The sequence below is a fragment of the Telopea speciosissima genome, chromosome 3 (assembly GCF_018873765.1).
Source record: "Telopea speciosissima isolate NSW1024214 ecotype Mountain lineage chromosome 3, Tspe_v1, whole genome shotgun sequence".
Lineage (NCBI taxonomy): Eukaryota > Viridiplantae > Streptophyta > Magnoliopsida > Proteales > Proteaceae > Telopea > Telopea speciosissima.
Window position 1 is genome coordinate 51953615 of NC_057918.1, and position 13667 is coordinate 51967281.

Genomic DNA, 13667 nt, shown 5'->3' on the forward strand with positions numbered 1-13667 from the left:
TGGTTAATCATGGATGGAAGAACAAAAGGCTGTCCTTGATTGTGAAGGGAGCTTATGTACCAAAGATATGGGTGTAAATTTAGAACCGAAACCGTTTATGATGTAGATCCCACGGCTGACCAGAAGAAGAAGAAGAACCAAGGCCCATCAAACCAACTCCAGATAGACTAGAACTGGACCAGGTCGAGCCAGCCCGGCAGGTGTTCTAGAAGGGCCAAGGAAAAGAGGCCAAAACACTGCGCACGCACTGTTCACGTGAACAGTGTCACAGCCCATATTTTCCTTGTGTGGAGATATTTCTTTGAAGATTTTGTGGACCCATCAAGTGGAGAAAGATTCTATCCTAAAGCTGCCATAATTTAGTTTCTATTTTCAGTTTTAGAAAGTATATTAGGTAGTTTCTAATTTCAGTTTGTTTCTATTTATGTTTCCTTTCTTGTTTAGAAGGCTGAACTATAAAGCCTAGTAGTTTCTAATTTTAGTTACCTTTTATTTTAGTTAGGATTTAGTAGTTTTTATTTTGGAAAGTTTTTATTTTATTGTAAGCTTGCCTAAGCTATTAATAGGCATCCCATTCTAATGAAAAAACAGACTCGGAGAAAAGAATTTGCAGGCCTTGTTGCCATCAGTTATGGGAGAAATCCAATGCTGCAACAGCTGAGATAGCGAGCCTCAGAGCCTGCCGTGGCCAGCCATGAGGACAATAAATTCAATCATTGCGGATATGGAAGCTAACCTCAATGTACAGATTTGCAAGCCTCAGCTCGATGGTTTTTGGGCCGTCAATACAACCGTTGATGATGACCTCTTGGATTATGATACTGACGAGACAGCCGAGGTGATTATGGTTCCCCAACAAGAACTCATCGAGATCACCAGTGAACAGGAGTCTGAAAAGGAAGAGTTCAGGCCCACAACGGAATACGATTCTGCTGATATGATAATCAACGATATCACTGGTTATAAATCAGATCATGTAGAGTTCATTCTTCCCCCTGAATTCTTCGAAGAACGAGAGCCATGATTACAAGACTTCATTCCAGACATCAAGGAGCTGCCTGAGTACTATTATGGTTTGAAAACAGACGTGCACAATACAAAGATCAGTCCTACCCTCTTCAAAATTCGAGGTCGAATTTTTTCTAGTAGGGAGAGAGCTGATGTAGATCCCATGGCTGACCAGAAGAAGAAGAAGAACCAAGGCCCATCAAACCAACTCCAGATGGACCAGAACTGGACCAGGTCGAGCCAGCCCAGCAGATCTTCTAGAAGGGCCAAGGAAAAGAGGCTAAAACACTGTTCACGTGAAACAGCCCATATTTTCCTTGTGTGGAGATATTTCTTTGAAGATTTTGTGGACCCATCAAGTGGAGAAAGATTCTATCCTAAAGCTCCCATAATTTAGTTTCTATTTTCAGTTTTAGAAAGTATATTAGGTAGTTTCTAATTTCAGTTTGTTTCTATTTATGTTTCCTTACTTGTTTAGAAAGCTGAACTATAAAGCCTAGTGATTTCTAATTTTAGTTACCTTCTATTTTAGTTAGGATTTAGTAGTTTCTATTTTCCTAAGTTTCTATTATAGATTAGTTTCTATTTTAGAAAGTTTTTATTTTATTGTAAGCTTGCCTAAGCTATTAATAGGCATCATATTATAATGAAAAAACAGACTTGGAGAAAAGAATTTGCAGGCCTTGTTGCCATCGGTTATGGGAGAAATCCTATGTTGCAACAGCTGAGATAGCTGTGGGTGAGAGGCCCATTCTCCCTACCCCCCTTCTTCTGTCTTCTTCTTTTATCTTCCTATCCTCCCTACCCTGTTCGATCTCCTTTATTGTTGCTGTCATTTGAAGTTATAACAAGTGTTGTGAGCCTGTGAGGACCTCTTGAAGATCAGAATCAAGTAAAAAAAAACAAAGTTCAGATTTGCTGCTGTTGCACACCATTAATAGATCTTGGCTGGACACCATTAATAGATCCTGGCTGCAATCGATCTCTCACTGGATTCTCCTTGGTTCGAGATCGACTTTGCATTAGTTTACCTAAACCGAACCAAAACACCTAAACTGGAACCGATAAAATGAATAATAATTGGCTTGATTTCAGTTTTGGATGATGAAAGCAAATAATAAACAGTTCAGTTTGGTTTTGAACCAATAAACCGTCGTTCTAAATCATTAAACCGTTTAAAAAGAACAGACCGATTAAAAAATGGTTGGTTCGTTTGCATCTTGTCTTTGGTATGTATGCTAAGAGTATATTTTGTGAGCTTTCCCTCTAGTTTCCAGGTTAATCTATTTGTTGTGGTTCATTGTAAAATCCACATAATAGAATTTTGGGTCGTTCTTGGCCCTGCCCGGCTTGGTTTTCAGCTGAACCGAAATCGATTACAAACAGAAACCAATAACAACAAAACCACCACCAATTAACCAAATTTCGGTTTGGAAACTTGACACCGATTAATAATTGGTTTAGTTTCAGTTTATGTCCATACATCCCGAACCAAACTGATAAAACACCCTTAACCATAGAACCCTCTCATATGCATCAAAGATTTATTTTTAAGGGGTTGCTACCAGATGAGCATTCAAGGTCATCAAACACCATGGTTACAATGCTGCCACAAGAAAAATATGACAGAGGACAAGAAAGATGAACTTCTTGTTTCTACTAAGCCTACCAAGGACATTCAGCCCCTTAAAGCAGAAAACGAGCTTGTGAAAGATGCAATTAAAACGATCATGCCTTCGTTCTTCCTCACAAGTTTCAAGACACAGATGCAATATTGAAGCTTCATATTCTATATTTTGTTTGAGTTGCAGACAAGAAGCTGCACGCACCCATCAAAGTGTTCTATTCCTCCCCATTACAAAACTCAAGGACAAGTGTTTTTGAACCAAGGGGGGAATAATGCAGACCCAGCCAAAAAATTAGCCTTGTTTTAATATATATTGGGTATGGACTGTTAGTTCTTTGGGTTCCATGTTTAATTGGCTGAATTAGAAGGCCCAAAAGTGGGGAGTCTAAAGAGGTGTACGAAAAAAGATCTTTAATTAGTAGTGGGGTCCATTAGGTAGTGCAGTTGACTTTAGGTCTTATTTTTTAATAGAATCTATTAAAAGAAAAAAAGAAATACAGCATCCAAAAGAGGAGCAAAGGAGATAAAATACGACGAGAGACAAAAAAAAAAAGAAAGAGAGAGGAGCTGCTATATAAGCCTAATCTGAAGACCCCATGAGGAGACAATAAACCTATTCTTCCCACAGTTGGATTTAGTTTAGTTATTAAAGGCGGCCTTTGGTTAGTGTGTGAGGCCAAGTTATCTAGAAGTTATCTAAAAGATAGGATTCCTTGTTAGCTTATGTATGTGTTTGGTATGCATTCTTGGAATGCATTCTAGGTCGATTTTGCATTCTCGGATGATAAAAACAACTATTTTTATCATCCGAGAATACGAAATCAACCTAGAATGCATACCAAACGCTGCCTAGTAGTCTACTAGCTAAGAGTTCTAGATGTAGGACTCTACTTTGTTTTCTTATAAATGTGTAAACCAACCCAAACCCCCCCTCCCAAAAAAAATAAAAACTATGGAATAGAATGGATTACATTTGTTTTGATTTGGTAATTGCCTAGGTGGCTAGTTTTCTCTCCCTTCTTGATTCTTCTCTCCCTACTCCCTTTGATTTTTCTTCTAAGTTACTGTTAACGGATACTGTCAACAAACAAAAGCTTCCCCTTAAGTTTTTTGGCGCAGACAAGTCACTTAGAAGGCTTATTTTATTGGAAATCAACTTGGGGTTTGGTTATGTAGGTGTTGGGCCTTTGATCCCATGAGTTTTCTTTGTAATGGGTCTAAAATATATGTACAAAGTAAGAAAACGGAATTTACTTCATTAGTTTAGTTAGAGTGCTGTTTTGAGTCAGTTTTTTTCATTATTTTAGTTTCCTAGTCAGTTTATGTTACCTTATTAATTAAGGATTGGGTTAGACCTTTCCTTTCTAGTGTTTGAATCTGTTTTTGAGTCTTCTATATAAATGTTACCTTATTAGTTAAGGATTGGATTAGGCCTTTCCTTTTAGCGTTGAGTCTGTTTTTGAGTTTTCTATATAATTTATTAAGGGGCAACAACCTTGTACATGAATTTGATTAAGGAGATTGAGAAGAAAAAAAAAACATAGCTTTGTGCTTTACTCTGTGAAAGAGTATAGAGATGCTATTGGTGAGAGACCAAAATATGGTGACAGACCTAAGTCTGAGAGGGGCTACCCTATCTTCTTCTTCCCTTCATCAATTTCATTTTTTATTTTTATTTTTTTTGTTCTGAATTCTGCAAATCTGAGAACCGATCGAAGTATTTACTATTGTTGGACCTGAAGTTTGCAATCCTCTTGTGGACTGGTTATCGCTTGCGACTGGTCTACAATACTTTTCCCTCCAAAAATTATATCTTATAAATACTATAAAACATTAGGCCTACATTGGAAGTCTCTAATATAATAGGGTACGTATATGTGTATCATAGAAAATACTCATCTTCCATAATAAAATAAAATAAAATAAATAAATAAACAAAAAGAAAGTATATGCATGTAAGCAATGTTTGCAATTTAATGGGGAAATTTTGGCAAAATGATTGGGCTTAGCCCAAGGTAGTGATTTATGATACAGATCATGTATTATACTGAACACCAAACTATGCGCAGGCTTCATATGTGAAGCCAAGGCACAGCCCTTCATCAGGCCATTAGACTTGGGCTGGACTGGACCAGCAATGAAAAACCCAGACCCAACCCTCTGTCACCCCTATTTGATGGTTAAAACCTATTGGGCAAACGTTTACTCAATAGCCTGTTGACATATAAACTTATCTGAAAGGCCTTGTGGCAGATCAGATAGGCCAAGAATGTGGACAGGTAGAAACCAATGTCCCATGCCTAAATAAGGTTTTGAAAATCCTGGGACTGCAGGCCGGTGCATGGACATACACAGAGCAGAAAAATACAAAATGGATGATGTAGGACAAAACATGAAGAAAATGAGGCCAAACACTGTTCACGTGAACAGTGTCACAGCCCCTTATTTTTGGCCTGGTGAGAATATTCCTTGAAGAATTGTGGGGGCAGATTAGCCCTTTAAGTATTAGTGATTCAAGTCCTTAAGTGAAGGGCAATTTTGTCATTTTTCTAAAGCTAATAAGTTGAACTGATGGGGACCACAGGCTGGAGATTACAGCTGCAACAATTAAGTCATCCAAGTGGGTCCCACAAGGAGATTTGAAGACTTAGGAGGATTTAAAAGATTTTATTATGTTTCTATTTTATTTCAGTCATAGTTAATTAGAGTAGTTTCTATTTTCATGCTACAACTTATTATGTTAAGTTTCTATTTCTTTTCTTACTTGAGGTGCAAGTATAGCCCTCTTTATATTGTTAAAGGCTGTTAATGCCTCCCCCACAACCCTCCACTATCACCTTCTCCATTCTTCCTCTTTCTCCATTGAGCCAAGGCTGCTGTGTGATCATTCCTCTGCCCAGAAATGATGTAGGTTCATCATAGAAATTGGCTTATTTCTTTAGAAATTGGCCTAGGGTTGGGTTATATACATGTTGGGCCTTTGTTCCCAAGGGTTTTCTGTGTATTAGGCCACTTTAATGAGCCTAAACTAGGGGTATATAGGTTGCATACGGGATTAGCCCAATACTTAGTTTATTTTTATGCTTTTTAATTGAATCGGTTCAAATTGGTTGCATCCAATTGGTTCAATTTAAGTGATCATGTGACTTGGTTAAGTGGTCATGTGACAACTGAATTGGTCATGTGATGTAAGTTGGGCTGGATTAGGACTCTATAAGTCCAGCCATATTTTGAGTCTATTTCCTTTAGTATTCTAGTTTCCTAGTCAGTTTAAGTTACCTAATAGGTTAGGGATAGAGTTAGGCCATTCCTTTTTAATGTCTAAGTCTATTTTTGAGTCTTCTATATAAGTTTGTAAGGGAGGTCAGCATTACATACGAATTTGTTTAATAAAAACTCAGTTTTATGCTTGCTGCCTTTGCTCCATCATGAGTGTGCCTTGTGAGTAATATCAAGGTGAAGGGATTGGTGGATCTCCAATCGACGCCTTGCATCGTGAAGATCGGGAGGGCTGCTACTTATCTCCTTGCATCTTGTAGATCGGGAGACCCCATTGTTCATCCTTAAAGCTGCTGCCATTGAAGATCTCTTCCAATCCAATAAGTTTGAACCTGAACTTTGTTTAAACCTTCTTCTCACTCCTACCCTAACTAGGATTCCTTCATAACTTCAAATCTGTTCTTTAGTTTCAAACCAAACTTTCAGCATACATCCCTTACATCTTTATTGACACTCGATCCAAGTTTCATCAAACCCCCACCACCCTAAACCCTAGAATCCCCTACTCCTACCTCCATTAGGAATTGTCTCCAATAACCTTATCTTGCTCTCCAACTCATCTAACCTACTTCCATTCACTCAAACATCATAAAACCTATACCATTAGACTTCCCTACACCTGCCTATCATTACCATATAAGATAACCCTAACCTAAACCTAACTTAACCCTAATTTTGACCTAAAATTCAATTCTGCCCAAAATTGCAGAATTTCAAAACTCATCCAAACCCTAACCTTTTCATACCATAATAGCCCTCTAGACCTGCCCATTAATACCCTATAAACCCCTTTCCCAATATCCAACCCTAATCCTAGTTTTACCCTAAACAGCCCACATCTGTAAACAGTTACAGAATTCTGATCTTACCTGGCTCCTATTAGGCCTTGCCTATATAGGACTACATTAAGAAACCATTCGGGTGTTGCTGCTATTGTTCCAGGCTACTGCTGCTGTTGCTGGAGATCATCACTCAAGGCTGGAGTCACCCTTTCCTCATTGTGGTTGTTGCTGACTGAGAGTACCATCAACTGGAGCTGTTGCTGCACCTCTGCAACTCTTCCAGTCGAGACTTTCAAATTTCTCCATTCTGCCAGCAGAATTGTACGAAATTTTCACCAAAGGATCACCTCCATAGGACCTCCACTCGATCCAAGTATTGGCCCAAGTTATTGTAATGTAATCCTAGATGGCTGGAATACCAACTAGAACCAATAACCAGGATCTGCCAAGGGTTGGAGGGATCGGCTAGGTTAAAATTGTAAAATTAGGGTCAGGGTTTAATGGGGTCTAGGGTTTGATAATGAGGTTAGGTTAGGTTAGGTTGGTAAAGGGACGTCTTCCAATGAAGGTCCTGAGATGCTTATTGGAGATTAGGTATGTAAACAAAGGTGAATAATAACTTAGGGTTTGGGTTTCTGAGTTTTCGAAAATTGAGATGTCAGAAAATCTAGGGTTTTAAATGGTCAACTAGGGCTAGAACCAAGATCGAGTTTCCCTTGGGGTGTGGGAGAAAGATCGAACCTAGAAAGATGAGATATTGATGAGTGCTTTGGGCAGGGTAGGTTTTAGGGTATGGGGAATGGAGTTCGGATGTGGGGGAATGATAGGGTTAGGTTTAGAGGATTAGAAGGAGGATTTGGGGATTGGGTGTTGTACTTACTTGCTGATTAGATTGATCTTGAATACAGTAGCAGAAATCCCAGCAGAAAATTGAATCTTCAAAATATCGGCCAGAGCAGAATTAGGGTAACTTGAACTTGATTGCAGCCTCAATGGAGAGAGAGGCAGTGAAGGCTATCCCAGACTGGGTATCCCACCCTCACAGCCTATATCAGGACAGTGTGTTTGCAAAGCAAATTCTTCATTCATCAAATCGTGGGAGGCTTTCAAGAGCTCTTACATTTATATAGCCTTATGGCTGGACAGAATTCAAACTCTTTACTATGACTCAAAACTTAGCTATGACTCATAACAGAACTAGGAATACTAACTAGGACTTCTAATTAGGATTCAAACTTGCCATAGGAATCCTAATTAGAATTACAATTCAAATAAAAGCTGAGTAACTAAAATAACAAATTAAAACCCCACGACTTTAAGTGCTGGTGTAGGGAAGAATCCCTACACCCACCCGATGGCTACTGATGCTGGTGTAAGGAAGAATCCCTACACCTGCGGCTGTTTTTAAACAGCCAATTTACATCATATTGGCTGGTTTGGTTTCTACAGCTAAGTCTCCTCCTAACTTCTAATTTGGTGAATTTTCTCTTTGATTGCTTCTGGCCATCCAAATTGGTCCCTTTGGGAGTGATCTGTGCCAGTCCCTACTTGAACTCGACCTTAATATTGGCCCATTATATTGGCTGAAACCTGAAGTTCCAGCACCACCCTATATTGCTGAACCTGTGTTGGTTAACACCCTATACCTGGGACTGTTCATTGATTATTGTGGGTTTACTTTGGACTAAATCTGACCTAGCTTTAGTCTTACATTAATGGATGCCAATACTTTGGAGGGTATTTGATGCAAATTTATCACCAAACTGGGTTTCTTTTATTAAGAATAAGTCTAGGGTTGGGTTACATACATATTGGGCCTTTGATCCCATGGGTTTCTAATGTAATAGGCCACTTTTATGGGCCTAAAATATGGGTAAATAGGTTGCATACGGGATTAGCTCCCATACTTAGTTTTATTTCCATACTTAGCTTTTTATTTGGTGTTTTAAATTGAACCGGTTCAACCAATGGTTCAATTTAAGTGATTTTATTAGTTTTTCTTTTAGTTGTTTAGTTGGGCTGGATTAAGACTCCATTTAGAGTCTATTTCAGTTTCCTAGACAGTTTAAGTTAGCTAATAGGTTAAGGATTGAGTTAGACCATTCTTTTTTAGTGTCTAAGTCTATTTTTGAGTCTTCTATATAAGTTTGTAAGGGAGACCAACATTGAATACGAATTTGATTAATAAAAATTAGCTTTATGCTTACTGCTGCTCTTTGTGAGTGTATATCCTTGTGGATCTCAAGGTGGAAGGGATTGGTGGATCTCCAATCGACTCCTTACATAGTGAAGATCGAGAGGGCTGCTACTTATCTCCTTGCATCGTGAAGATCGGGAGACCCCATTGTTCATCTTCAAAGCTGCTGCCATTGAAGACCTGCAACAAGTAAGAAATTCTGCAACTATTCTTCTTCCTTCTAGAAGGTCACATACAAGGTGATTTTCGTGAGAATTCTGCCCAGCCAAATCTAACCATTAGAACTTGATAAAAATTTGATCAAGTCTTCCTCAAACCCTAAGAGAGACTCGATTCAAATTTCAGCACCATCCACTCAGCTGATTGTCTAAAATTACAGTTTTACCCCTCTCTCGTACTTCTACTAGGAAACCTCCATAACTTCGAATCTGTCCATTAGTTTCAAACCAAACTTTCAGCATACATCCCTTACATCATTGTTGACACTCGATCCAAGTTTCAGCCCCAAACTCCCACTCTAACCCCTTCATCTCCTTGCTCCATTAAAACCCAAACCCAAAACCCTAAAATTCAGTTCTGCCCAAAATTACAGAATTTCAAAACTCATCCAAACCCTAACCTTTTTATACCATATTGACCCCCTAGACCTGCCCATTAATACCCTATAAACCCCTTTTCCAATATCCAACCCAAACCCTAGGAATTGACCTCAATCCTAGTGCTGTCCATTCGAACCAGCAGCCCCTTTTGTTATTTGATCCTGTTGTTTGGCTCCTAGTAGGTCTCCTACCTATCTAGGACTACATTAGTATTTGATCTAAACCTAGACCCGTCTATCCAATGACCAAAATCACCACATCATCCTGCCACATGGCTCAAAATGGTGGACCATTGAGATAAGTAATCTATAAGGGGTCGTGAAAACAATTTTTAAATTATAGATGATGGCATATACACTTAACATCAAACTGTGCATAGGCTTCATATATGAAGCCCAGACCCAATCCTAAATTCATCAAGCTCGGATTGGAATGCACCTACTACGAAAATCCCAGGCCCACCCTCCTCCTAAATAAGAGATTTTGGTTTCGACCTTGGTTTTGACCCTTGTCGAAACAAAAATATTTCGGGTTTTGACCAAAACTCGAAATGTTTCGGATGGCCCCTTTCGGAGGTCAAATGACCATATTTTGGCATAAACTTCAGGGAAACCCTAATTAATCTAAATATATTGGAATTTTTAGATTGTAAAACAAACACATCCAAAATGGTAGTTTGGATTCGTACTATAGGTTGGTAGCGTATGCCATACCCTTTATTATACTTTCTCAAATATAGTCTATTCTATATATAATTTAGTAATAGAACACACAAAATTCAATGAAAACAACTAAAATATACATTGAAGAATGAAGGAAAAAAAAACATTTAATAGTAAGTGTTACAAGAACAAGTACAAGTGTACAAGTGTACAAGTGTTACAAGCAGTCAACCCCAACGAAACCGTCCTTCCAACTCTATGTCAGTACCCCATAAGAGTTCTAAGAAGGCTCAAAACCTTTGGGGGGAAAGTATATACCTCTAAGTTTGATTTTGCACAAATCTTGCTTAAATGCGGCAAATTGTCACTGTAGATGTGTTGTATTCATAGTTGTCACAGTGGCTAGGAGACTCGAAGCGTTGGAGGGGAGCCTAGGCAACAAAGCGCCTGCCTAGGTGCCTTAGGCGTGCAATATATGACTATATGTAATATAGCAATGATAAACATAATTATGCTTACATGCAACATCAATGCAATGACATAATTATGCTAGTAATGACCTAATATGAAATGTCCCTCAGTCAACTTATATCTATTGGTTGGCACTTTCGGGTTACCCCAGGCTGTTATTGTGAAGCTTAAAGCTCTTATATGTTCCTTTCACTGGAAAGCATCTAACCGCTCCAGGTTCATCCACCCCATTAGTTGGGCCTCTGTCTGCCTCCCTAAAGATGAGCGGGGTCTTGGGCTTTGGTGTATTAAAGAAGTTAACTCTGCTGATATATCCCCAAGCTGACTTGGAAGTTAGCGGCCAAGAATACAAGTATTGGGGTTAACTGGGTCTACTATAAAGTTTCAGGGTATGTCCGACCAAAGATTTTACCCACCCAATAGTGAAATCCTGCAAATAAAGCAAAAACGGCTCCCATAGAAAGTACATAATGGAAATGTGCAACCGCATAATAAGTATCATGGCTTTTTTTCTTGAAGGCGGTATATTTTTTTTGTTTTTGTTTTGTTTTGAAATACTAGTTGGTAGAGTTCCTTCCTTCGCTTGTAGGTTTGCTATTAAATAAGCATTTCCTCGATCTGCTGATGGGCATGAACAAGCTTCTGTTAATTATAGTTTCCGTTTGGAAAACCAACCCTTGATTAATTGCAAGAAAAAGGATAAAAACATCTTTGTATTTCTTCGTATTTTTTCATGTATAGATTTACAATGAAAGGCCAAACAATAAAAGTGAAATGGAAAGGGTAAGATCTTGGATTTTAAACTCCGTTTTTTGATGATCTAATTCTAAATGATAAATAAAGAAGTGTAGACTCCTCCAAAATGACTCTAACTGGACAGTTTCCTTATCTCTGACGTCTCTTGGGTCTGGATGAAGGTTCTGAAGCTTAGGCCTCTTGATTATTGAGTTATCAACTCCTTGATTGATGATTGTGTCTCTACTAGATTATGGCTGGACCATTGGCATCATTATGGGTCTTCCTCCATTTTGTCGGTGACAAGAGTTATCTACAGTATGGGTTCTGACAGGTTGGCCAGGATTTCAGATATTATCCAGCATGGTAATTGTGTTCCCCCCCACCCCCACCTCCTCCCCACGGCTGTCAGCTATTTGGTCTGCTCTGTTGGGTATCTCCAGAAGACCCACTGGAGGTGGTGATATTGTCTCTTGGGCTGCATCTTCCTCGGGCTCTTCAGCTCCAAGTCGGCTTGGAACCTCCTTCAAACTCATGGCCCGCATATGACCTGGCGCAACTGTCTAGTTCAAGACCCACATTCCCTCCATAGCTTCACTACTTAGCGGGAATCCGGATCAGCTACCCACATGGAGATGGGTGAAGACAGATCTGACTCCTCCATGGGGCATGGGTCCCACACCCTAGAGGCGGGTCCCACACCCCCATGGAGGGTTCAGATCTGTCCCCACCCGTCCCCATGTGGGTAGCAGATCTGAACTCACTTAGCAGACCCTATCCCACTGCCTCCCAACACGGTTTTTCATTATTCAGAGGTAGATGCTCATCCCTGCTTGCTGCCTTTGCTGCATAGTTATCATTTATCAAGGCGACGCCTATGAGTCCAGGCTCCTTGGGCAACTTGTATGCCATGTTGGTGTACTTGATTTTGGACCCTCTCCAATGCCATGGCCGCCTTGATAACTGTGCAGTGCTGGAATGCCAATGAAGATGTTGCACACCTCTTCATCGGCTGCCCTTTCTCCTCCTTGATTTGGAAAGGGACTCCTATCTAGATGTTGGCCCCAGAGAAGAAGAATTGTTGCCCTCTATGCGTGAATGGATTTGGGTAGGCATGTCCTTTGGTGGTAAATCAGTTTCCGATCAAGTGGGTTAGCTTGCTTTTGGAGCTGCTATTTATCACATATGGATGGAGCGTAACGCCGTAATCGCAGAAGATGAACTTTCAAATCTAGATCTTTCTAGCAGATTTGGGACACCATTCCCTTCAATATCATAAGCAAGGTGTTTGTGGGTCCCTCTAGATGTGCCGGCTCTCCTACAAACAGGGTCATTGTTGCCTCTTGGGTCTCCCTCACACGTTTGATATTGTTGTATTTTATTTTTTTTTAAATCTTTTCCCCTTTTTCTTCTTTTTTTTTTTTTTTTTGGGGGGGGGGGGGGGGACTGTATAATGATTTTTTTTAAATTCACCCAAAACATGACCTAATATGAGAAAACCAACATAAAAGAAACAAAACATAGAGTATGATATATTCATCAAAAACAAAACAATAAACATAAATCAACGTAAACTCATGAAGTGTAAACAAGGTGTATTGTCGCCTTGGACCCAAGAAAGGGCCTGGAAAGCAATGCCTAGAAAACTATGGATGTATTAGTCTGCAACACTTTGTTCCACAGTGAAATGTAGTTGATTTGGCAAAAAATTACCAAATCTGGAGTATTTTGGAGTTTTCCCTGTTAAACAAGCAAAACCACTCGAAACTCACGAGATGGGTAGAAATTTCGACCCATTATGATCAGAACAGTGCTTTTATATGCACTTTAGCATCGATACCGAAACCAAGTTGAAACTGAAATTTCAGTCAGAATTTTGCATACCTAGTGAGTCGACCTGCCATTTTGTTTCCTTTTTTTTGTCAAAACCAAAAATTTTTGCAAGTTCTAAGTCTTTTCGACCAAAACCTTGAGCCATGCCCCCCCTCCCACCCCTATGGCCCTATATCATGGTTGAAACCTAGTGATTTTCATTAGTAATCACTAAATTCAGTCTACATAACATATGGGCTATACATGTTAACGACTGAGAACTTGTTTGCCTTGCCAATGCTGTTCCTTGACCTTTAGGGAGGTGATAAAACTCTGGGGATTGCTTCCATGTATTCAGAACTTGGTGGATTGCTTTTGGCTATTACCCTAATATGGATCAACGGATAAACACGATACAATTTCAATACTTGGAACCATAATTTTGGGATTCTAAAATAGAAACCATAAAGTAATTAACAAATCAATCAAGGCACG

The 13667-nt window shown here is 39.4% G+C and overlaps 1 protein-coding gene across 3 annotated transcripts in view; it reads right to left on the minus strand.

Moving 5' to 3' along the window:
- Positions 1 to 13667, minus strand: part of LOC122654617 (flowering time control protein FPA) — a 47866-nt gene that overhangs the window by 10657 nt on the left and 23542 nt on the right. The window lies entirely within an intron of this gene.